The 24,203-nt window shown below is 49.7% G+C and overlaps 1 protein-coding gene across 1 annotated transcript in view; it reads left to right on the top strand.

Annotated features, from left to right (window-relative positions):
- The window catches only part of CSMD1 (CUB and Sushi multiple domains 1), a 1,728,861-nt gene that overhangs the window by 502,297 nt on the left and 1,202,361 nt on the right, over positions 1-24,203 (top strand). The gene's annotated exons all lie outside the window — the stretch shown is intronic.

Below are 24,203 nucleotides of genomic sequence, written 5' to 3'. Positions count from 1 at the left end.
CCTCCTCCCCCTCCCCCCTCCCCCCCAGTAGATCACCATGCTGTGTCTGTCTATGAGCATCACCATCTGTGCCCCCTGCACCCTCCTCCACCTCCCCCCCTCCCCAGTAGATCACCATGCTGTGTCTGTCTATGAGCATCACCATCTGCCCCCTGCACCCTCCTCTACCTCCCCCCTCCCCCTCAGTAGATCACCATGCTGTGTCTGTCTATGAGCATCACCATCTGCCCCCTGCACCCTCCTCCCCCTCCCCACCCCCTCCCCAGTAGATCACCATGCTGTGTCTGTCTATGAGCATCACCATCTGCCCCTGCACCCTCCTCCCCCTCCCCCCTCAGTAGATCACCATGCTGTGTCTGTCTATGAGCATCACCACCTGTGCCCCCTGCACCCTCCTCCCCCTCCCCACCCCCTCCCCAGTAGATCACCATGCTGTGACTGTCTGTGAGGTGGTTTATTGCTTCTTTGCTTAATTCTTTCGCTTTTGTTCACTCGGCTACCGACCCCCTCACCTCTGACAGCCGTCAGCCCGCCCTCTCTCTGTGAGTCTGTCTCTATTTTGGTCGTTAGCTCATTTTGTTCATTAGAGTCCCCATGTGAGGGAAGTCATCTGGTCCCTGTCTTTCTCTGACTGACTTCTTTCACTCAGCACAATGCTCTCCTGGCCCATCCGTGCTGTCGCAAAGGGTCAGACTTTCTTCCTTTCTGAGGGCTGTGTAGCCCTGCAAATCTACCGCCCCTCTGTTCACTAGTCCCCCGCTGGGCAGTGGGGTGGTTTCCAGGTCTTGACTTTTGTAAATAACCCTGCGGTGAATGTTGGGGTGGGGGGCACAGGTAAAAGTAATGACCGAGTGTCAGGTACAGAGAGGAATCCTATCAGGGAACCACTACCCACGGGAACAGCATTGCTCCGCTCTGCAGAATCGTGGTCTTGACAGTGGAGACTTGTCTGGCTGTCACCTGTCTGACTAGAGGAACAGCCACGGCAGTGACGGTAAAGCACGTGGCCAGGAAGTGAGTGAGTAAAAACCTTACTGTGCTGGTGAGGAAATAGGTCTCAGAACCAGATTCAGACGGTAGGACAGTGTGTCCTCCTTCTCTTCCCCTGCCACTGCTCAGCCTGAGAAGAACGCGTCTCCTGTCCTTGTTCCCAGAAGTGATGCCGTGAACACGCATCTTCTGTGTGAGTGCATCACCTGCGGTGACCTCCGTGTGGACACACAGTTTGACTCACGCCCGGGGTTCAGGTGCGAGAGAGGGAAACAGCACGTCTTCCTGTACGCCGCGCAGTTAGGACACCTGTTCATAAGGCGACGGCAAGGAGCAATCCTAAATTCACCCTACGTTCACCCAAAACACCCCTTACACTCTAGCATGGCAATGATTCTCTCCCTTTTCCCGTCTTTAAAACAAATGTGCAGATGTTGGTTGTTTCCGCTTTCAGGAACTTACAGCGAAATGCCCTGGTTCCAAATGCCCTTTGCTCAGACCCCTGCTCACTGACCTTAAAGCCGGTCTTTGCCCTCAGCGAGCGCTCCTGCCCTGGTTTGAATCATTCCAGCGAGTGGCATTTGAGAATCACATTATGTGCGGTGTGCTAGAATTCAGTCATGTGCAGAGGACCAGCGCTGGTCGTTGGGAGGAGCCAGGTCCCGGCGGGCGGACCCCCGGGAGCGCCTCCTCCTCCGGCCTCGACGGGGGCTGAGGGGTGGACTGAAGGAGTGGGCACACGGGTGGAGCAGACAGTCGTCTGGACACTCAGTCCCCTTGCCAGGACCTGGCTCCCCGAGGCTGGTCATGTCAGAGCCCCTGAAAGAATGAGGGGTGCTCATGAGCACCTTGATGACCTGCCATGGACCTTTCTTACACGGTCAGGGAAAGTAGGACAGACAGGCGTGTCCACATCAGGTCGACCCCATCCTGACCTTTCATGCACGTGGGCGTACAGGGGCCTGACTCCTCCTCTTCCTCCGCGGGGGCTGAACAAGAGCATTTCCGCTATTATTCTCAGTGACGCCCCTGGTGGCAGACGCCACTCACTGACTGCGCAGCGTCAGCTGTGAGGGTCACTGCCCGACTGCATTCTCACAAAGCCCCAGAGAGGGACATCGCCCTGGTTCTCTGTCCCACCGAAGAGTCGACGTCGCTGTAACGATGGGTCACAGGGGCACTCTGCTGTTTCTGTACCCTTTGCTCATCTGGGTTTCTCCAGGTATTTATCTAAACGTTATCCAGAGGTCGCGGCGACAGCCAGCATGACCTCTTCCGTGGCGCTCCGTCTGATTCTAAATGGTGCAACCACACTTCCCTTCCCTTACTCCACGTAGACTAGTCACCTCGTATTAAAGCTATTCATCGTGCCTGTGTCCTAGATAGGATAGACCTCCTATGTTTTATATAATATATAATACATCTCATAGACATCTCAACTATACGTCATATATCTTGTATGTAGAGCAACATTTTTTTGTTTGTTTGTTTTTGTAGAGAAGCGTACCATGTGCTGAACGAAAGAAGGTTGGCTGGTTTTGATGCGTTAGCTCAAGTGTCCGTGCGCTTGTAGGCAATGCTGTCTTCATCATCGTGGAGGCTTGCTCGATATCACACAGGTCACATACGATGGAGACGGGACTCGGTTCTGGTTTCAGAAAAGTCTGTTCGCGTTTTGGGTTTTCTTCAGCTGACTGCCACGGGATTCTAGCTTAGAGTTTTGTTAATAGAACGAGTGATAGCACTGCTGTTTCTTTAGATGCATAAGAACCGAACCACGACTCCTCTGAGCCTTTGTGTCCCTGAGACTGCACGCCATGTCTTCAAAGATGAAGTTCTTCCTCAGCCTAGCCACGTGCGACCGTGACTTCTGCTGGGCTATCTTGTATTCTGGTGCTGACGTAGGTAGCACAGAAGGACGCATCTAGACGAGATAAAAAAAAGATAAATCCTTGATTGCAGTGTACACTCCAACGTGGAGGGATGAAGAGTAATTGGTGGTGATTTTTTTGGAGAAGTGGTTTGTTGCCGTCTTGATAAAATGAAGTTCACATTTGGATGAAGGCTAGGGTGCTTGCATATTAAGAGTAGACTTTAGCTAAATTAAATTAACTGTATTTTCTAGTAAATGCAACATTTCTGAAAAGAAATAAAGATCTGTGCACGTACTGAACACCTATTAGGAGCCTAGCAATATATCAGGGAAAGTTTATCACCCTAAGATTTCTTTTTATTTATTTATTTTTTTAGAGAGGAGAGAGAGAGAGAGAGAGAGGAGGGGCGAGGAGCAGGAAGCAACTCCCATATGTGCCTTGACCAGGCAAGCCCAGGGATTTGAACTGGCGACCTCAGTGTTTCCAGGTTGACGCTTGATCCACTGCGCCACCACAGGTCCCTAAGATTTCTAAACTTTAGATCAAGTAATAAGATACTGTGATTACATTGGCCATCCCTTCCTAGTATTCTGCTATATACAATAAGTAAAGGGAAATTCTGCCAAGTTTACTTTTCAAATAATCATACTCTAAATTAGAATTAAAAATTTTTTTTAAAAAAATCTGATTTTTGAAGGATGTAAAGGTTTGTACAGTAGTAATACTTTGGAAATATTTGTGCAGCTGCATATATATACATTACTATGAGGAATAGCTTCCATCCACTTTTAAAAGTTCATTGAATCCTAACAATTGGATTACTTTATAGTCTCAGTTCAAATCACTGAAAGAAAAGCAACTACTTGTGTCTTTTAGTTTCAGAAATTAAATTCAAGAAGTTGATTGTCTCTGGACTGTGTACAAACACAAAACATTGAATGACCCTGGTATTGAAAAAAATACAGTTTTCAGGGAATTGCCTTTTTTGGTGATACTGAAGAAGAAGACAATCAAGTCAGTTATAATAACATTCTAGAGTCGGTAGAAGTCCAGAGGAGCTGGTTTCTGTTGTCCTAGTTATTTTAGGGAAGATGGGAGAGAGGAACAGAATACACTATCTTTAGGAGCATGGGCCTGAGCCGGTGTTCTAGGCAAAGCTGTAAGGCGTTATGTCTTATGTGTAAGTCACCTATGTGGCACGCCTATGCATAAGCATGCCAGCACATGTACTGGCTGCGGCGGGCTGTATCTGCAGACGCGTGCGGGGGCCCCCACGGGTATATGACCTGCCGATAAGAGGACTCCAGGAGCCGTGCGGGGACGGAGTCGATTGGGAAGAACGTCCACATTTTCCTCGATGCTTGTTGGTTTTTCTAACTCTAAAATTGTGTAATGCTATTATAAAATTTTTTTAAGCAAGGAAGAGCAGGACAATTGAAAGGAAGTGCGCTTGGAATCAACCTACCTCCTCCTGTGACGTCAGGGACCACAACCAAGGTGCTCCTGGAGATGGGCCCCTCACGCTTCCTCAAAGCTGTGGTGCAGATGTGTGTGCCGGGGGGTGACAGTAGAGAAAGGAGTGTGAGAAGATCAAGAATTCGGTCACCTGCCTCCACAACTGACACTCTCGTCAGTTTATAAACAAAATGGTTTTCTAGAGCCTCTTGGAGCAAAGCAGGTCCGTGGAAATGACACAGGGCAAACTGACTTTGCTTTTTCTTCTTTTGTTGGAGAGTTGTTTTTGCTCCTGAGCTGGGCTGTGCAGTGGCAAATGATGTCAGAAGGCTGAGAAGAAGATATGCAAAGGAAGTTTCTAGAACTGCAACTGTATAGTTGGCCATGACTCAGTGTTCTCGCTCTGATGGATTGGTCACTCTCTGCTGTTAATGAGTCAACCTTCAGTATTCCATGGAACGCGACAGTTGGGCGGAGCTGTGACTTACTCAAAAATTAATAAAATAGATTGCCATGCGATATCTGAATAAAACGTTGTATATTTCGTTAATATGCCTCAAATGTTTTAATTAGTACTTGAATAACTCTTGTAAATAGTTCATTTTAGAGCCAATTGTGACAGGTCTACGAGACCAAATTAAACATTTAGGTAATAAAGAACTTTAAAACGTTATCAAGAGCATTACATAGAAATCGCTTACATAAATGGCGTATAGATGGAAATCGTTTTTATGTTCCCATCAACATTTCGACAGCTACATTGAAACAGTGTTTCGTGATGCTAAGCTGCAGTCTTCCTCTCGCAGTGAAACAGTGTTTCGTGATGCTAAGCTGCAGTCTTCCTCTCGCAGTGAAACAGTGTTTCGTGATGCTAAGCTGCAGTCTTCCTCTCGCAGTGAAACAGTGTTTCGTGATGCTAAGCTGCAGTCTTCCTCTCGCAGTGAAACAGTGTTTCGTGATGCTAAGCTGCAGTCTTCCTCTCGCAGAGCATCCCCTTGTATCACCAACGCCAGCACATCTGTTACCGCTGGTTTCATTTTAAAGAAATAATCTTCAAAATAGCTTGTGTGCTGAAGAGTCGCATGGTCAAAAAAATTTTAAGCTATTGCCCATAGTATAACTTCAGTTAGATACATGCATTTCCATTAAGATGTTTAATTATTTAGTTTTTTGAAGTAATACATTCACGTGGTAAAATTTTTCCAAGGTGGCGAAAAATGAACACAATGAAATTGCTTTTTCCAACGCACCCTGCTACTGCCTTCTTCTCCTCAAAGCCAATGACTGACCAGGAAGTCCCTTTTGCAGCTTCCAAAATTATATATGCTTGTCTGTGTCCGGATATATAAGGTGCACGCGTTGCTATGTATACACACTGCCCACAGGACGTACACCTATCAGCTGTCCTTCTTAAAAGAGTGTCTCTTTTCCAATATCTTCATCAATACTGTGTTTTGAATTGTTGAACACTGGCATATTAGACATCTAATATTTACATGAAACTATTTAACTCTCATGAAAATAAAAAAATAAAAAAACGTGTAGAAAACTTGTCTAAGGTGGCTGACGTGTCCGGGACCGCATTGTAGTAATTCATCGATGAAAACTTTCCAGCATATCTGGTGGTTTACTCAATGACATGTTCACTAGTCAGCTTACAGTTGTTTTCTATGATTTTATTCTCTTGACCTTGTTATCTTTCAAAGATGACATTCTCCAGGATTTTTTCATCTTTGTAGCCTGAACATACAGCTCTGGTCCAAGTGGATATTGATGGCTCTAGGCGTCGGCCTCAGTGACATAAAGCTGATTTGTACCCTCCATTTGTGTGACAGTCAGGGACTTGGGATTATATATATTTGCAGCCTGCCTTCAGAAGAAGTAAGGTCTCCGCAATGAACGTTTCCACCCAAGTCCTCTTCCGGCTTGCCTGACCGGGTACTCGTGTTCTTTCCCTTGAAATCGGTGAACACAGAGATACGTATTTCTTTACAATGGAAAAAAATATATAGAGAGAGAAGACAGATACATTCTTTTAAATAGTTCCATAGATGCACAGGTGCTTCCGGTAGACAGTTGGGATCGGCGCGTATCTGTCCACTGCTGTCTCTGCTTAGGGCAGGCAGGCCTGGGGGCGCGTCTGGCTGGGTTCCGGGTCCCCTTTGGAGCCTCGCAGGAGAGCAGCTCGTGATTCTTGGTTCGGTGGAGGGTGTTGGGTTCAGTTTGTAAAACAAAACAAAATAATACAAGCTTTGGAAGAGCTTAATAAAGTGAAGCAGTTTAATAAAGCAGTGGTCCCCAACCCCCGGGCTGTGGACCAGTACCAGTCCGTGGGCCATTTGGTACCGGTCCACAGAGAAAGAATAAATAACTTACATTATTTCTGTTTTATTTATATTTAAGTCTGAACGATGTTTTATTTTTAAAAAATGACCAGATTCCCTCTGTTCCATCCGTCTAAGACTCACTCTTGACGCGTGTCTCGGTCACGTGATACATTTATCCATCCCACCCTAAAGGCCGGTCCGTGAAAATATTTTCTGACATTAAACCGGTCCATGACCCAAGAAAGGTTGGGGACCACTGCATTAAAATGAGGTCTGTCTGTATTCACAGGTGAGGAAACAGAAACATTTGAAAAGGGTGTCAGAGAGAAACTGGATGGAAAGGATCGCTACATTATTAAAGATTTTGAGTTAGGAAGGCAGACGACATAACTTAGTAATTCGTACAGTGGCATGTTCACATTATTCTTATAATTTTTTGTACCTCGGAAGTAACATTTTACGCATTGATTTTTTGATAAGTTTGGCATCAGTAGAAGGGCATTTTCCATTTTCCATTTGTTTAGGAAAAGCCGTGTCATTCAAGTAACTCCAAAATGTGATTTTTATCCAATAGTTAAAAAATTCTCAGCAAAGCGGAGAGACGGGGGTATAAACGATGAGTTGATCGTTTGACTGATTAATTAGTATGACTCATCGAAGACTGATGTAATGAGGGTGGCATCAGGAAGGCCCACAGAGGCCAAGATCGCTAAGGAGAATGTCATCTGTAATTTAGCGCTTAGCGAGAAGTGGGCCTCAGACTCCCAGGGCTGATGGAGTGCCCAGCACAGGCGTATGAGTCCGTGTATGGAAACTTGCAAGCATGCACGGCTACATACGGATACTTCAGCTCTTCTAGAACAAGCATTTGCTACTTTAATGCTTTTGAACAGAGCACAGCGTAGGGTTCGGATAATGCATTCTTTAATTTAATTTCAGAAACTAGGTCTTGAATAGTAAGCAAGCCTTTTTGATCCTTAGGACGCCTTGGGAGGGGAGGCAGACTGAATTGAATGGTTTCATTTGTAGCCAAATATTTGCAGGTAATTGCTGGTAATCTCCGCTCTGAGTCTATTAAAGCCAGGGGAGTTTGCAAAGTGGCTCAGCCTCTGGGCAGTCCAGGTAAATACTAGCTCCTTAAAGGGATAATGGGGGTATAGAAGGATGGGAGAGCGATTATGCCCCATGGCGCTCTGCGGGGCTCCCCAAATTCCTTTTCGCTTTAGAGAGGGGAAGTTCAGTTTGTGAAATCAGCCGGGGTTTCCTTGCCGCGTCTTCCTGGAGCAGGGGCTTGCAGAGCTGAAGCACTGGTCTCCCGCTTTTCTGGGGATCTACAAATGGGGCCGGTTTTAAGTATCCACCAGCGTGAAGTGCACTTAATAACAGGCAGCCCGCCCCAGCCGGAAGCGGGCCGTGCAGAGAAGAACCCAGAGCCCAGAGACCTGGCGCTGTCTCAGGGACTAATCCGGGAGCATTTGGGCCAACAGTGGGTCCTGAGGCTCTTAGGGGGGAACCCGGTATAAAACAAATAAGGCTGCTAAGCAAAATTATTTTGGGACTTTCCTGTACATCTATGTATGCAAATGCCTCTGATGTATGCATTTTATAAATGAGCAGCATCTAAGTGAACAAGTGCTTTAATTAGTTTATTTCTTCAATGTGGCGTGGTGTGTTAGGGGGAGAAAAAAAAAATTAAAGCCACGTTGAAAGCCAGATGAGCTAGCTGGGTGTGAATGTTGGCTGTGCTCCTGGACAGATAAGAGGCTTTGGACTAATCCCTGTCCCCATTTTCAGTGGAATATAAGACGATTCCACCGGGGTTCTTTCTGTGAGAGCTTAAGGGAGCTTGTAGGGGAAAGAGTTGGAGAATTAGTTTAAGCAGCCGCACACCCGGCCCAGCGCCTGGGTTCTCAGGTGAGGCCAGGTGAGTGTTACGGGTTTTGGGCGGGCAGCTCCTGTACCCCTGGCTCAGGGTGGCCCGCGGTGGCTAGCCCAGATCCTCAGCGGCAGGAAGGGGATCCCAATCTAGTATAGAATTGGAGACTATGACAGCGGCCGAGGCTCTTTCAGACACGAAGTGAGAAAAGAGAACTCCTTGTGTAACTCTGGGTCTCTGAGGGGCTGGGCAAACAGGAAGAATCTGAAATAAACACAATATTCTGCTGTCCTGTCTAAAATAACGGCAGACCCTGTATTTTTTGAAAAAGAAAAAGTTACTAATATTCATGTCAGAATAAGTCTGGGAAACCTTGAGAAGAAAATTTTTAGGCCCTGGCCGGTTGGCTCAGTGGTAGAGCGTCAGCCTGGCGTGCGGGGGACCCGGGTTTGATTCCCGGCCAGGGCACACAGGAGAAGCACCCATCTGCTTCTCCACCCCTCCCCCTCTCCTTCCTCTCTGTCTCTCTCTTCCCCTCCTGCAGCCAGGGCTCCATTGGAGCAAAGATGGCCCAGGCGCTGGGAATGGCTCCTTGGCCTCTGCCCCAGGCGCTAGAGTGGCTCTGGTCACAGCAGAGCGACGCAATGGAGGGGCAGAGCATCGCCCCCTGGTGGGCAGAGCGTCGCCCCTGGTGGGCGTGCCGGGTGGATCCCGGTCCGGCGCATGCGGGAGTCTGTCTGACTGTCTCTCCCCGTTTCCAGCTTCAGAAAAGAAGAAAAAAAAAAAAGAGAGAAAAAAAATAAATAAAAAAAAGAAAATTTTTATGCTTTTTATATTTTTCAGGAACCTGTGTCTAATTTTATGGATAATTTAGTCCTGACTAGACACTGTGGCTCAATTTCTACCCTTAGGGTTTTCAGAAAACGCCATATGATTTATTTCCTTTTAAAAATCCATGTAGATTTAACAAACCCTCATACTCTAGTTACCTGAGAGAAAGATGAACACCGCTTCCTATTTTCAGAAGCAGTTTTTCGGTTTGAGAACTTGGTCAGCCGTTTACTCTTACTTGTTTTATTGAGAGAACAAAGGTTTGATTTTTTTTTCTGTTGTTGTTGAATTATATTTGCCAAATAAGATACTCGTTTCATTTCTGAAATAAAATACCTGAAAGGGTTTTTCTGGATAGACGCTCTAGCATCAATTGTTTAGCAGTCGACCCTTTCACAGAGGGTCAGGTCAGAGGACCGTGAGGAAGACACCCCCAGAGCTCATGGTCAGCTGGTCGTGGCCAGAATTGAGAAGCTGTGTCCTGTCCCCGTCTAGACCCAAGCCACCCCGCTTGTTCTAGAAACCAGGCAGTTCACCAGGAAGGGAGAGGGGTGACATCATCCTTAGACCCCCAACAAAACAAAATCTTCTGCAGGTGGCTTTCCAACATATCCTTGTTAACAAATAAATAAACCAACTTCTACAGACAGGTGAGAGCATGTGTGAGGCCTGTGACACGTCCCCGCTGGCCAGTTTCTGCGGAGCCACGGCGTGTAACGATCCAGTCCCCTGCATGTGGGTGGCCTCTGTCCCCGCGGCGTGTAAAGATCCAGTCCCCTGCATGTGGTTGGCCTCTGTCCCCGTGGCGTGTAAAGATCCAGTCCCCTGCATGTGGGTGGCCTCTGTCCCCGTGGCGTGTAAAGATCCAGTCCCCTGCATGTGGGTGACCTCTGTCCCCGCGGCGTGTAAAGATCCAGTCCCCTGCATGTGGGTGGCCTCTGTCCCCGCGGCGTGTAAAGATCCAGTCCCCTGCATGTGGGTGGCCTCTGTCCCCGTGGCGTGTAAAGATCCAGTCCGCTGCATGTGGGTGGCCTCTGTCCCCGCGGCGTGTAAAGATCCAGTCCCCTGCATGTGGGTGGCCTCTGTCCCCGCGGCGTGTAAAGATCCAGTCCCCTGCATGTGGGTGGCCCCTGTCCCCGCAGCGTGGAAATGAAGAGTGCCTTCGCCTCAGGGGGACCAGTCTGTGTCTCCATACTCTGTGTGACACACCGGGGAACGATCTCGGTTTGAACGTCCAGGGAAGAAGCTGTCGGATGTGACTGATGCTCACCTGATGTTCTTGGCGACAGAAGAGAGCGGAGTGCTCGATGCTCACGTGCAGACCTCCGGGTGGAGAAGCGATAGATTTCGGTTCAAATCTCAACCATTTCTTCTCAAATCCTCATCCGGCACGTGCTTTAATTTCAGGACGTCACAGGGTACACCCCTGGTAAGAACTGTAGCTGGCCCTCAGGGGTGGGCTGGCCAGGGATAGTGGCCCCTTGCCTCTTGAGTGGAGTGTGGGCGCTCCTCCAGACTGGGGCCAAGCAGGCACACGGCCCGCATGGACGTGACCCTCTGCCTCTCAGGGACACGTGGAGCTCTGTCAGCCGCAGTGAGCTTCACCGCGCTCCCCCCACGCCAGCCCCCTCCCCAGGGTGAACCCCCGCCTGCATCAGCCTCAGGTACTCACCCATCCGACACGGAGGAGTCAGGCTGGAGTGCCTGCTTCCAAGGACATTACGTGACCGCAGCAGGAGAAGCCTTTGGAAGATGATACAAGTGGGCTCTGAGGATTCACACCCCAAAGAGGAGCTGCAGAGACCTACATTTGAAGCCAGGATTAGTCAGACAAAAAATAAAAACTCTCATCCCCCTCCTGAGGCTGTGTGTCTAATAATTAAAGTGAACCCTCAGCACTTCATAATCCTGCACCTTGTGTCCCATACTCTCGGTGCTGAAATCAGGTCTGGGACAGTCTTTTGAGAACGTGTAGGTGAATTCAGGAAGTTACTCATATAGGATACATTCTTTTTTAAAGGTTTATTTTTTTTTTCCAGAAATCAAGGTGGCTGATATTAGCACGTTGATTTATTCTCTGGATTTGAGCCTTATTATTAGTTCTTAAATAATAATGTATCACTCATTCAGAATAACTCTCTTCCTCCTTATTGCTGACACGTGCTATTGATCAATATGACAACAAAATATTACATAGAACACTATCTCAACAACTCTTACATTCAACAGTGTGGAGTTCTTCAATTTCTCCAGGAATTGATGAAAGTGTGAGGGGGAAAAAAATGAATGCTTAGAATACAGACGTTTGTCAAGGGAAAAGTCCTTGGTTTTATCATCTGTCGCCTCTTCTCGGCATGCAGAACAATGTGACGATGAAGACCCCAGCGTTTTCTTTTTTGAGGAACTGGACTCGTTCCAGCCCCACCATTGCCCGGGATACGCGGCTGTGGGATGCGTGGTGGAAGAGCATCTGGTATTCCGTCCACGCACGCGGTCCCAGAATAGCCGGACGAGTGTCTGCAGGTGCCCGAGCCCTGGCTGCTGCCCCAGCTGCGCAGGGAAAGGAGAACAGGATCGGCGAGATGCCGCCGTCCACGCCCCCCCCCCCCCGCCCAGTGAGGATAGTGATGTGCTCTGAGGACCTTCCCCCCCCCACCCAGTGAGGACAGTGATGTGCTCTGAGGACTGTCCCAGGAAGCGCTTCTCCCTCCTCCCTGCTGTGGAGTAGGCAGGGCTCTCCTCCCTGCTGTGGAGAAGGCAGGGCCCTCCTCTCTGCTGTGGAGTAGGCAGGGCTCTCCTCCCTGCTGTGGAGTAGGCAGGGCTCTCCTCCCTGCTGTGGAGAAGGCAGGGCCCTCCTCCAGGGCACAGACGCAGGAGGTGGGTGGGTGTCTTCCTGCAGTGTGTCACTTCTTTTTGTCGAAGGTGTGGGGACGTCACCACCACGCTTCATGAAGCAGATGGCCGAGTTCAGAAAGTCACTATGGGCCCTAGCCGGTTGGCTCAGCGGTAGAGCGTCAGCCCGGCATGTGGAAGTCCCGAGTTCAATTCCCGGGAGAAGCACACAGGAGAAGCGCCCATCTGCTTCTCCACCCCTCCCCCTCTCCTTCCTCTCTGTCTCTCTCTTCCCCTCCCGCAGCCGAGGCTCCACTGGAGCAAAGTTGACCCGGGCGCTGAGGATGGCTCCGTGGCCTCTGCTTCAGATGCTAGAATGGCTCTGGTTACAACTGAGCAATGCCCCAGATGGGCAGAGCATCACCCCCTGGTGGGCATGCCGGGTGGATCCTGGCCAGACGCATATGGGAGTCTGTCTCTCTGCCTCCCTGCTTCTCACTTCAGAAAAATACAAACAAAAAAGATAAAGTCACTCTGGGCCACCTTGTGGTTCTTGAGCCCACTGCTCGGTGCCCACGGTCCAGGTATGAGTAGCCCCTGTCCCTGCCTGGGCAAGAATGAGGAAGCTTTGGGGGCCAGCATAGTCAGAGTTACTAAAACTTTAATTTCCATGGTTAAAAACTTTGAGTTCTCACCTCCACTTGTTCTTTCTGGCTGACCCGGGCAATCTGGAAGCCGTGAGCATTTCCTCAGCACTGGAGCAGGGGTCACAGTAACGAGGGCCGCCTCTGGTCTCAGTCTTCATGGTTTTGGATCCTAGTCAGTGAGTCAACGGACAGGGAAGACTTCTCAGTGTGTCGGTGAGCGTTTGGTTCTGGTGAGGGGCAGTCATGGGGTACTTAAGCAGATGGCCGCAGGTAGTCCCCTGGGGTCTCAGGGTGTGGCCCTGGGCCGCAGTGGACACACTCCTGCCCTCCAGGACCTTGTTCCTTTGGACTCTTGGGGTCCCCGTTTTGCGATCATCCCTGTGAGCACCCACCCATTCCTCTCTGTCACCTTCATCAGTGCCCACCTGGTCTATAATCACATGAGTCCTACTCTTTTTCAATAGTCTGATCCATCTTGGATTCTATAAATTAAATACAATAATCGATTGATCACAGCTGCTAGGAGACAATGGCAAAGGGTCAAACCCAGTCACTATTTACAAACATTTTTAAATGCAGGGGGGATGTTTTTTCTTCTTCCAACAAAGTTACATTCTGCACATGTACATGTGTGTGCACACATCTATCTACATGTGTGTGCACATATATCTACACGTGTGCACACATCTATCTACATGTGTGTGCACACCTCTATATACATGTGTGTGCACATCTATCCACATGTATGTGCACATCTATCTACATGTGTGTGTATCTGTCTACATGTGTGTGCACATATATCTACACGTGTGCACACATCTATCTACCTGTGTGTGCACACCTCTATATACATGTGTGCACACACCTATCCACATGTGTGTGCACACATCTATCTACATGTGTGTGCACACCTCTATATACATGTGTGTGCACACATCTATCTACATGTGTGTGCACCTGTCTACAGGTGTGTGCACATATATCTACACATGTGCGCACATCTATCTACCTGTGTGTGCACACCTCTATATACATGTGTGTGCACATCTATCCACATGTATGTGCATGTATCTATCTACATGTGTGTGCACATCTATCCACATGTGTGTGCATGTGCACATCTATCTACATGTGTGTGTATCTGTCTACATGTGTGTGCACATATATCTACACGTGTGCACACATCTATCTACCTGTGTGTGCACACCTCTATATACATGTGTGCACACACATCTATCCACATGTGTGTGCACACATCTATCTACCTGTGTGTGCACACCTCTATATACATGTGTGTGCACACATCTACATGTGTGTGCACCTCTGTCTACATGTGTGTGCACATCTATCTACACATGTGTGCACATCTATCTACATGTGTGTGCACACCTCTATACACATGTATGTGCGCACATCTATCTATCCACACACACACACCGAGAGCTTTTGAAAGACAATAAAGACAAATGTTCAGGAGACATCAGGTAGACTGTTCTCATTATCAAGAAGCAAAAGGGCTTCTAGAAAGCTCATGACATCTTGAAAATAGAGCCAAAGATACCCATGTAAGAGGAACACGATCCTTTTCGAGGGCAGATGTCTGTCTGCTGCTCCTGCAGGACTCACGATAAGAAAAGTTAAATATTCACTGTATCCTTCAACTGGGCCTCTTTCCCCAAGTTTTCAATTCTTGTTTTTAAGAGCTTTGCCCAATGAGAGATGTATCAATCTTCAGATGAGATCAGAGCCCTGAAGTTTTAGGAGTATGTGTATCGTTTAAAGCAACTTGATGACATGCATATCCCTGTTTTTTTTATTAAATGATTCAGGAAGGTTTCTAACTTGTTATAGAAAAAATGCATTATTACATTTGTATATGTGTCTACATCTACAGATGTGTAAATACAAACACATGTATCTGCTATCGTAGGACCTTTTTATTCCTGAAATCGGTAGGAAAACCATTTCTAAATGATACTAGTCAATCATGGAGGTGGTCCTTCTGGGTTTCCAGTTACAAGGCAGATAGCAAGCTACTAGGATGACTTTAATTCCTAGGAAGCACTAGGATGAGACATCTTGACACAGGGTAGTTGTCTTAGGACACGACACATTGGTCTTTCTTTGTGTGAGGCGGACAGCTCTCCTCGCTGTGCTGTGTGTGAGTGGAGAGCAGGAGACACGTGGTCTCTTCGGAGGCTTCTGGTCCTGTAGAACTTGACAAAATGTATCTCTAGCAGAGGTAAATGAAGATCGGTTGAGGCCCCGGGCACAGAAGAAAATATTGGGCCCCTTAAAAAAAAAGAGAGAGAAGAAACAGAGAAAATAAAATTACATGTTAACCATATTTTTAAATAAATAAAAATATTAGGTACTATTCACGTTAAAATGGCACATAGGAAAACAAACTGGGTGTCATTAGAAAAAAGTGGCAAGTTGGGGTTTTGCGGGCCCTTCAGAAGTCAATGCCCAGGGTGCGTGCCCGGTGTGACCGCCGTGAAATCCACCTCTGATCTCTCGGCTGGCCAGGTCTCCTAATAATTACGACTGAGAATTGTTAGGGGTTCAGCATTGGGCTCTGATAAAGGAATTAAACCCAGTGATTGGATCACAAACCAGACCCAAAGGATACGGTTGCGCTTTGGAAAGGGGACAACAGGTGGGACAGACATGTCACACCCACACTTGAAATAGTCTAAGAAAAACAAGACTCTTAGCTTTAATTCCTTAATAACAGTGACAATACAGACAGCAAGTATAGGAGAGTCATCAAGTATCTTTGCTGCTGTGTCAGACCAAAAGAGGCCGAAAAAATCCAAAGAAAGTATCCGGTAATTAACTCAGTCTTTGCCTAAGGGAGAGGTTACATGCAGCAGTGATTTCCACCTTTAAAAGTCAACCCATTTTTTAGCGACAGAATTATAGCCCAGCTTGAATACTGTGGACATATATGTAGTTGACACAGTGTGATGAAAACCTATAATCAAATTCATTTTTTGGGTAGGTTTGTGTCTTTATATCGATCGTTAGAAATAAGTGACTGTGTTCCATAGAACAAAAAACAAATGACATAGGTACTATTTTCATAGACCAAGAGTCCAGATCTGAAAATAGTAGAAAACTTTTGAAAATGGGATTCATAGCGATCTCTGCATTGAGTCTCTTTCCGTCTGGGGGTAGAGGTTTCCGTCAGGAAGTGTCCAGGAACGTCCAGTCACTGCAGTGTGTGTGTGTCTGTGTGTGTGTCTGTGTGTGTGCGTGTCTGTGTCTGTGTGTGTGTGTCTGTGTGTGTGTCTGTGTGTGTCTGTGTGTGCGTGTGTGTGTCTGTGTGTGTGTGTCTGTGTGTGTGTGTGTCTGTGTGTGTCTGTGTGTGTGCGTGTCTGTGTGTGTGTGTGTCTGTCTGTGTGTGCGTGTGTGTGTCTGTGTGTGTGTGTCTGTGTGTGTGTGAGTGTCTGTGTGTGTGTGTCTGTGTGTGTCTCTGTGTGTGTCTCTCTCTCTGTGTGTGTGTGTCTGTGTGTGTCTGTGTGTGTGTCTGTGTGTGTTTCTGTGTGTGTGTGTCTGTGTGTGTCTGTGTGTGTGTGTCTGTCTGTGTGTGTATGTGTCTGTGTGTGTGCGTGTGTGTGTGTGTGTCTGTGTCTGTGTGTCTGTGTCTGTGTGTGTGTGTATGTGTGTGTATGTGTGTGTGTGTGTGTGTTTAGGTCAGTCTTTCCACAGTTTTACTTCTTGTACCCTCTCCCCTCGATGCTGAGTCCTAGGACCTGATATGACTTCCACGCAACGAGGACCTGAGGGGGCATCTGGAAGTGGGTGACCCTCTGCGTCCCCCTTACACAGCCTGAGATGTGACTTATCACGCTGACCTTTTATCCCAGGCAGCCGGACCTGCCCACAGAGGCCAGGGTGTCCGCATGAGTCGTGTGGTCTCACACACTCAGACCCCAGGAGGACACGACTTTTACCTCTTGGGCTCGGGGGTCATTGCATTCTTGTGTGTAATCACAGAAACCCTGAACTTAGAAAATACACTTCTGCTTAAAATGTTTAATGTATACTTTTTTAAAATTTTAACTTGTAGGCAGGGTCTGCCCCTCTGAGCTGAAGAGATTTTATTCCCAGTTATTACTCTTGTGTTTTTTTTCCTAAAACACTAAGAGGATGTTAGGAGACAATGGAGGGTGTTGAGAAATCTGTCTTTTTTAAGGAATCAAAGGATATCAGAAACTTTTTTTTTTAATTGTATTTTTCTGAAGTGAGAAGCAGTGAGACGGAGAGACAGACTCCCACATGTGCCCCACCAGGATCTACCCAGCATGCCCACCAGGGGGCGACGCTCTGCCCATCTGGGGTGTTGCTCTGTTGCAACCAGAGCCATTCTAGCGCCTGAGGCGGAGGCCACTGAGCCATCCTCAGCACCCGGGCCAACTTTGCTCCAATGGAGCCTTGGCTGAGGGAAGGGAAGAGATAGAGAGGAAGGAGAAGGGGAAGGGTGGAGAAGCTGATGGGTGCTTCTCCTATGTGCCCTGGCCAGGAATCGAACCCAGGACTTCCACATGCCGGGCTGACGCTCTACAGCTGAGCCAACCGGCCAGGGACTATCCGAAACTTTTATTATCACAATAGGCCTGCATTATCGCCACCATGAAAGCCGGAGACGGGAGGTAGAATCGCTTCTGTGAAACTTCTGTAGGAATTGTCCTGATCTACGGATTTCTGTAATCTTTCCATTCATTCCCCCTGCTTTCTGATGCAGATCCTACATTTCTTGAATGCATACAATGTATTTACCGTTAATGTATCTTTTCTTGCTGTTGTTGTTGTTAATGCATCTTTTAACTGATGCCCGGTCAATACTTTGAATGAATGCAAAATTGATTCTGATGACCCAGTGTTGTCCTTCGAACTAAACATACGGTAAAAATTCAGGCTCAGATAATGCAAGGAGAGAGACAGCCAATCTTAAAATGGTAGTAATCGCTACAAAATAGTTCTTTTTTTTTTTTTTTTTTGAAGTAAAGTTAACCCCATACCTTCTTCGATGGCCTGGAAAGTACCCCTGGTCCTAGGTGTGGAACTAATAATTGACCATATGTAGAGATGGACGGCTCCACATTTATGTGAATAGCTTTAGAGCAGTGGACTGCCCGGGGTGGGGGGGCTTCCTGTCCCAGCTTGGGGAGCGTTCACACAGCCCTGGGCAGTGGCATCCTGAGACTCTTTTTGAGGAAATGAATTTCATCAGGAAGGCACTGGATAATGTAACGTTGTTGCTTGCTCTGAGGGTCTGACTCGAACCTCACTCGTCAGTCACGCTAGGTCAGCCTTTTTAAGAGCGATGGTGTCAGGGACCCCAACATGAGCATACGGTACGCAATGCAACATTAGTAAATATTGAGTGTTTTTTTTTTGTTTGTTTGTTTTTTGTATTTTTATGAAGCTGGAAACGAGGAGAGACAGTCAGACAGACTCCCGCATGCGCCCGACCGGGATCCACCCGGCACGCCCACCAGGGGCGACGCTCTGCCCACCAGGGGCAATGCTCTGCCCCTCCAGGGTGTCGCTCTGCCACGACCAGAGCCACTCTAGCGCCTGGGGCAGAGGCCAAGGAGCCATCCCCAGTGCCCGGGCCATCTTTGCTCCAATGGAGCCTTGGCTGCGGGAGGGGAAGAGAGAGACAGAGAGGAAGGAGGGGGGGTGGAGAAGCAAATGGGCACTTCTCCTATGTGCCCTGGCCAGGAATCGAACCCAATATTGAGTATTAATGTGAGTTGGGCAACCTGTGGCTTAAGAGAGATTTTCTTGAGAGCAATTACTTCCCTGGGAGGAGATTTAATTTCGTGATGTGCTATTTCTAATTTACTTAAGACATGCACTTGACATTTTAACCACACTGTTGTTGTAAAGATATTTGACATTTTAAAATGACGAACCCAGTCAAGGATGCCGTCTATAGGACCAGTCGTCAGGGGCACGCTCCGTGTAATGGAATCACCACGTTCTTGATCACTCACGGGAGGACGCTGCGCTCACACCAGTCCCCTGCGTCGGCTGGGCTGACCCCTGGACGTCTCAGTCGTTCTCCTTTCCCGTTCGAATGTCAAGACTGTCTGTCGTGCCAGTGTCAGTGCTGCGAGCGTCTCGAATGATTGGTGCGGCGTAAGACATTCCGGAGATTTTTCCAAGCGCCATTCAATCGCGGTCATTTCTTGAGAATGCAGAAGAAACACGAACTTGTTCATTTCTGGAACTCACGTTTCTGCGGAAGGACCGGGTCTGGAGAACGGGGAAGCGTGTCCACAGGCGGGGCCTCTTCCCTTGACAGTCACTGTGTTGTGGTGGGTCAGCCGGCTGGTCCACCGATCGCTGGATGTGAGCGGGGATCTGTCTCCTCCTGCCACAGGGAGCCCAGTGAGGTGTCCAGGTGGACAACAGGGACGCCCCTGGAGAAAGACGGGCGGACGGCCACGTCGGACAGGCCGGCACCACGGCTTATTTTTGCGGCCGTGACACGGATTTCCTGTCACTGCTTTCTTTTTTTTTTCTTTTTTTCTTTTTTTCCTTTTTCCGAAGCTGGAAACGGGGAGGCAGTCAGACAGACTCCCACATGTGCCCGACTGGGATCCACCCGGCACACCCACCAGGGGACGACGCTCTGTTGCGACCAGAGCCATTCTAGCACCTGAGACAGAGGCCACAGAGCCATCCTCAGCGCCTGGGCCAACTTTGCTCCAATGGAGCCTTGGCTGCGGGAGGGGAAGAGAGAGACAGAGAGGAAGGAGAGGGGGAGGGGTGGAGAAGCAGATGGGCGCTTCTCCTGTGTGCCCTGGCCAGGAATCGAACCTGGGACTCCTGCACGCCAGGCCGACGCTCTACTGCTGAGCCAACCGGCCAGGGCCGTGTCACTGCTTTCAAACTCCACTGCCCTGTCTCAACATTCCCTTCTTCCTCCCACCAGTGATCCGAGTAGGGCATCAGGTGACATCTGAGGGTGTGGGCTACGATGACATTGGGGTGTTCTCTGCAGTGACGCCTGGCGGGGATGTTGGGTACAGAGAGCCTACCTGGGGTTAAAACGGACGCTCCTGCAGCCCGGCCTCTGGGGCCCTCCACGGCTCCGGGTGCCCAGCCACGTGGCAATGCCAGCTTCAAGTTTTAGGCAAAGTGATGGTAGACACATAAATGGTCAACGCATCCACCTGCGACTGTGGCTGGACTTTGATTCCGGTCCTCTCACTGTGGTTTCCATGCGTGAGCCCCTCAGTCCTCTGACATGCTACCTTTCCGGGCCACGGTGTGCGAAGGGGCCCCTCAGGAGTGCGCGAGAAGTCGGGGACCTCGGGTCTGGGGGAGGAGGGGGCGGGAGGCTGTCTCTATTTCCTTTCTTTCTTGTTTCAGTGAAGCTCAAACTTTGCTAACACCACGGTGAGTCATAACTGTAGACAACGTGGTGTTCAAAGATGCAGAACTTCCAGGATGGCAGTGGGGGAAGTCTCGGCAGGGATCCACAGGTAGGGGTCAGACGGAAATGTTCTACCCACTCACATGCCGTGTAGGAGAAGGCGGTGGATCAGACGGAAATGTTCTACCCACTCACATGCCGTGTAGGAGAAGGCGGTGGGTCAGACGGAAATGTTCTACCCACTCACATGCCGCGTAGGAGAAGGCGGTGGGTCAGACGGAAATGTTCTACCCACTCACATGCCGTGTAGGAGAAGGCGGTGGGTCAGACGGAAATGTTCTACCCACTCACATGCCGCGTAGGAGAAGGCGGTGGGTCAGACGGAAATGTTCTACCCACTCACATGCCGCGTAGGAGAAGGCGGTGGGTCAGACGGAAATGTTCTACCCACTCACATGCCGCGTAGGAGAAGGCGGAGGGTCAGACGGAAATGTTCTACCCACTCACATGTCGTGTAGGAGAAGGCGGTGGGTCAGACAGATGTTCTACCCACTCACATGCCGTGTAGGAGAAGGCGGTGGGTCAGACAGATGTTCTACCCACTCACATGCCGCGTAGGAGAAGGCGGTGGGTCAGACGGAAATGTTCTACCCACTCACATGCCGCGTAGGAGAAGGCAGAGGGTCAGACGGATCGTAGGAGAAGGCGGTGGGTCAGACGGAAATGTTCTACCCACTCACATGTCGCGTAGGAGAAGGCGGAGGGTCAGACGGAAATGTTCTACCCACTCACATGTCCTGTAGGAGAAGGCGGTGGGTCAGACGGAAATGTTCTACCCACTCACATGTCGCGTAGGAGAAGGCGGTGGGTCAGACGGAAATGTTCTACCCACTCACATGCCGTGTAGGAGAAGGCGGAGGATCAGACAGAAATGTTCTACCCACTCACATGCCGCGTAGGAGAAGGCGGTGATTGGGCTGTAAATTTTCTTCTAGTCAACGCTGAAGAGGGACACTTGAACAACACCGTGATTTATTGGGTATCAGAGACACACTGGTTATTCGTAAGAATAGATTTTCCTCGAGGAGTGTTCAATGACAGGTAAATGGATCCCAGAGGGGCTCACGGCAGGAACGCAAGCGATGTAACAAACAGTGCCTGCAGCCGCCTGTCTGCAGAGATGCCGGTGAGTGAGTCTCACCAGCCATTGTTACCAGAGCCCTCGTCTCAGTGAGACGGAGGCGCAGCTGTCAACACAGGGACCGCCAAGAGAGCTCTCCAGGATTCCTTAGGATCTAGGAGATCCACTCTCCCCCTCCAATCTCCTCAACTCATGTGCGACTCCGTGACTTCACACGCAAACCCGAGTGGATCCATTTTAGCAGATCACGGGTCTCAGTTTTGTCTGCAGATGGACAGGCCGACGTGAACTTCCCCGAACATCTGACCAGTAGGCAGGTGACGCCGTTATAGGACTTCCAGCATTGTGGTCATTTCTCCTGAGCTAATCATTTTAATCCCAATTCCATAAAAAACACATTCATCTAAAAAATGATGAATGCGTGTTTCAAGTGCTGTCACACCGCTTGATACATAAACTTAGGCCGATTAATATTTAAAACGTCCAAGTAGACTAATCCTCAGTGAAATACATGTCAACTGTTGTTCCATGTACTTACAGAAACCAAGGGAGTGTTTTGTTATTAAATACTGGGGTTTTTTGTTTGTTTGTTTGCTTTCTAAGAATACGATTATTTTCATCTCTGTTAATATTATCTTGAGTGACTCTGAGTTCCCACCCCTCCAGTCTGTTACTTTATTAAACCTTTTAATTTGTGATACTTATAAACGTAAACCAAGTTGTAAGAAATAGAAAGAGCCTGGATGCTCTGTGCCCGCTTCTCCCAAAGGTGACATCCCGCGAAACTGTCGGACAGAAGAACACTCCCCGGGTCCTGACTGACCCTGAGCCCTGGTGGACACTCCCCGGGTCCTGACTGATGCTGAGCCCTGGTGGACACTCCCCGGGTCCTGACTGATGCTGAGCCCTGGTGGACACTCCCCGGGTCCTGACTGATGCTGAACCCTGGTGGACACTCCACGGGTCCTGACTGATGCTGAGCCCTGGTGGACACTCCCGGGTCCTGACTGATGCTGAGCCCTGGAGGACACTCCCCGGGTCCTGACACTGAGCCCTGGTGGACACTCCCCGGGTCCTGACTGATGCTGAGCCCTGGTGGACACTCCCGGGTCCTGACGCTGAGCCCTGGTGGACACTCCCCGGGTCCTGACTGATGCTGAGCCCTGGTGGACACTCCCCGGGTCCTGACTGATGCTGAGCCCTGGTGGACACTCCCCGGGTCCTGATGCTGAGCCCTGGTGGACACTCCCCGGGTCCCGACTGATGCTGAGCCCTGGTGGACACTCCCCGGGTCCTGACTGATGCTGAGCCCTGGTGGACACTCCCCGGGTCCTGACACTGAGCCCTGGAGGACACTCCCCGGGTCTTGACTGATGCTGAGCCCTGGTGGACACTCCCCGGGTCCTGAGGCTGAGCCCTGGAGGACACTCCCTGGGTCCTGACTGATGCTGAGCCCTGGTGGACACTCCCCGGGTCCTGACTGATGCTGAGCCCTGGTGGACACTCCCCGGGTCCTGACACTGAGCCCTGGCGGACACTCCCCGGGTCCTGACACTGAGCCCTGGTGGACACTCCCCGGGTCCTGACTGATGCTGAGCCCTGGTGGACACTCCCCGGGTCCTGAGGCTGAGCCCTGGTGGACACTCCCCGAACCCTGGCGGACACTCCCCGGGTCCTGACTGACACTGAGCCCTGGCAGACACTCCCCGGGTCCTGACTGATGCTGAGCCCTGGCGGACACTCCCCGGGTCCTGAGGCTGAGCCCTGGTGGACACTCCCCGGGTCCTGACACTGAACCCTGGCGGACACTCCCCGGGTCCTGACTGACACTGAGCCCTGGCAGACACTCCCCAGGTCCTGACTGACAGTGAGCCCTGGTGGACACTCCCCGGGTCCTGACTGATGCTGAGCCCTGGTGGACACTCCCCGGGTCCTGATGCTGAGCCCTGGTGGACACTCCCCGGGTCCTGACTGACACTGAGCCCTGGCAGACACTCCCCGGGTCCTGACACTGAGCCCTGGTGGACACTCCCGGGTCCTGATGCTGAGCCCTGGTGGACACTCCCCGGGTCCTGACTGATGCTGAGCCCTGGTGGACACTCCCGGGTCCTGACTGACGCTGAGCCCTGGTGGACACTCCCCGGGTCCTGACTGACGCTGAGCCCTGGTGGACACTCCCCGGGTCCTGACTGACGCTGAGCCCTGGTGGACACTCCCCGGGTCCTGACTGATGCTGAGCCCTGGTGGACACTCCCCGGGTCCTGACTGACGCTGAGCCCTGGTGGACACTCCCCGGGTCTTGAGGCTGAGCCCTGGTGGTGCAGACCGCTGTCCACTGCCGTGGACTCCCTCCACTGGTGCTTTTATGGCCACACTGCTTCCTCTCTCCTGTGCCCACTGCTCCGTACCTCCTGGCCACAAAATAGCTGTTCTTTTTTTAATGCCGTATTTTAAGACTGTTAAGAAAAAATGAACTCATACAGCGCGTAACGATTTAGGGCTGACATTTTTTTTTTTCATATAATGCATAATTTCCTGGAGATCCACGCCATTGTGGCTCGTTGGTGTTTTTTCCTTTTTAGTGCTGAACAGTAAGTGCGTGGTGCAGGTGGAGCACAGTCTGTGAATCGTTCGTTCCTTAGAGAACACGGCGGTCTTTGCCAGCTGTTGATTGCTGAGAATAATGCTGTCACAGGTGTTCGTGTCCTGGTTCTGTGTGAACGGAAATCTTCATTTCTCTGGGGCAAAGGCCCAGGAGAGTAGTTGCTTGGTCTTATAGTAGTTGCATGCTTAATTATTATTTTTCTTTTTTGAGGAACTGTCAAACTGTTTTC

This window comes from Saccopteryx leptura, chromosome 4 (genome assembly GCF_036850995.1).
Source record: "Saccopteryx leptura isolate mSacLep1 chromosome 4, mSacLep1_pri_phased_curated, whole genome shotgun sequence".
Lineage (NCBI taxonomy): Eukaryota > Metazoa > Chordata > Mammalia > Chiroptera > Emballonuridae > Saccopteryx > Saccopteryx leptura.
Note: the sequence above shows the minus strand (reverse complement) of the source record. Positions and strands in the feature narration are given on the sequence as shown.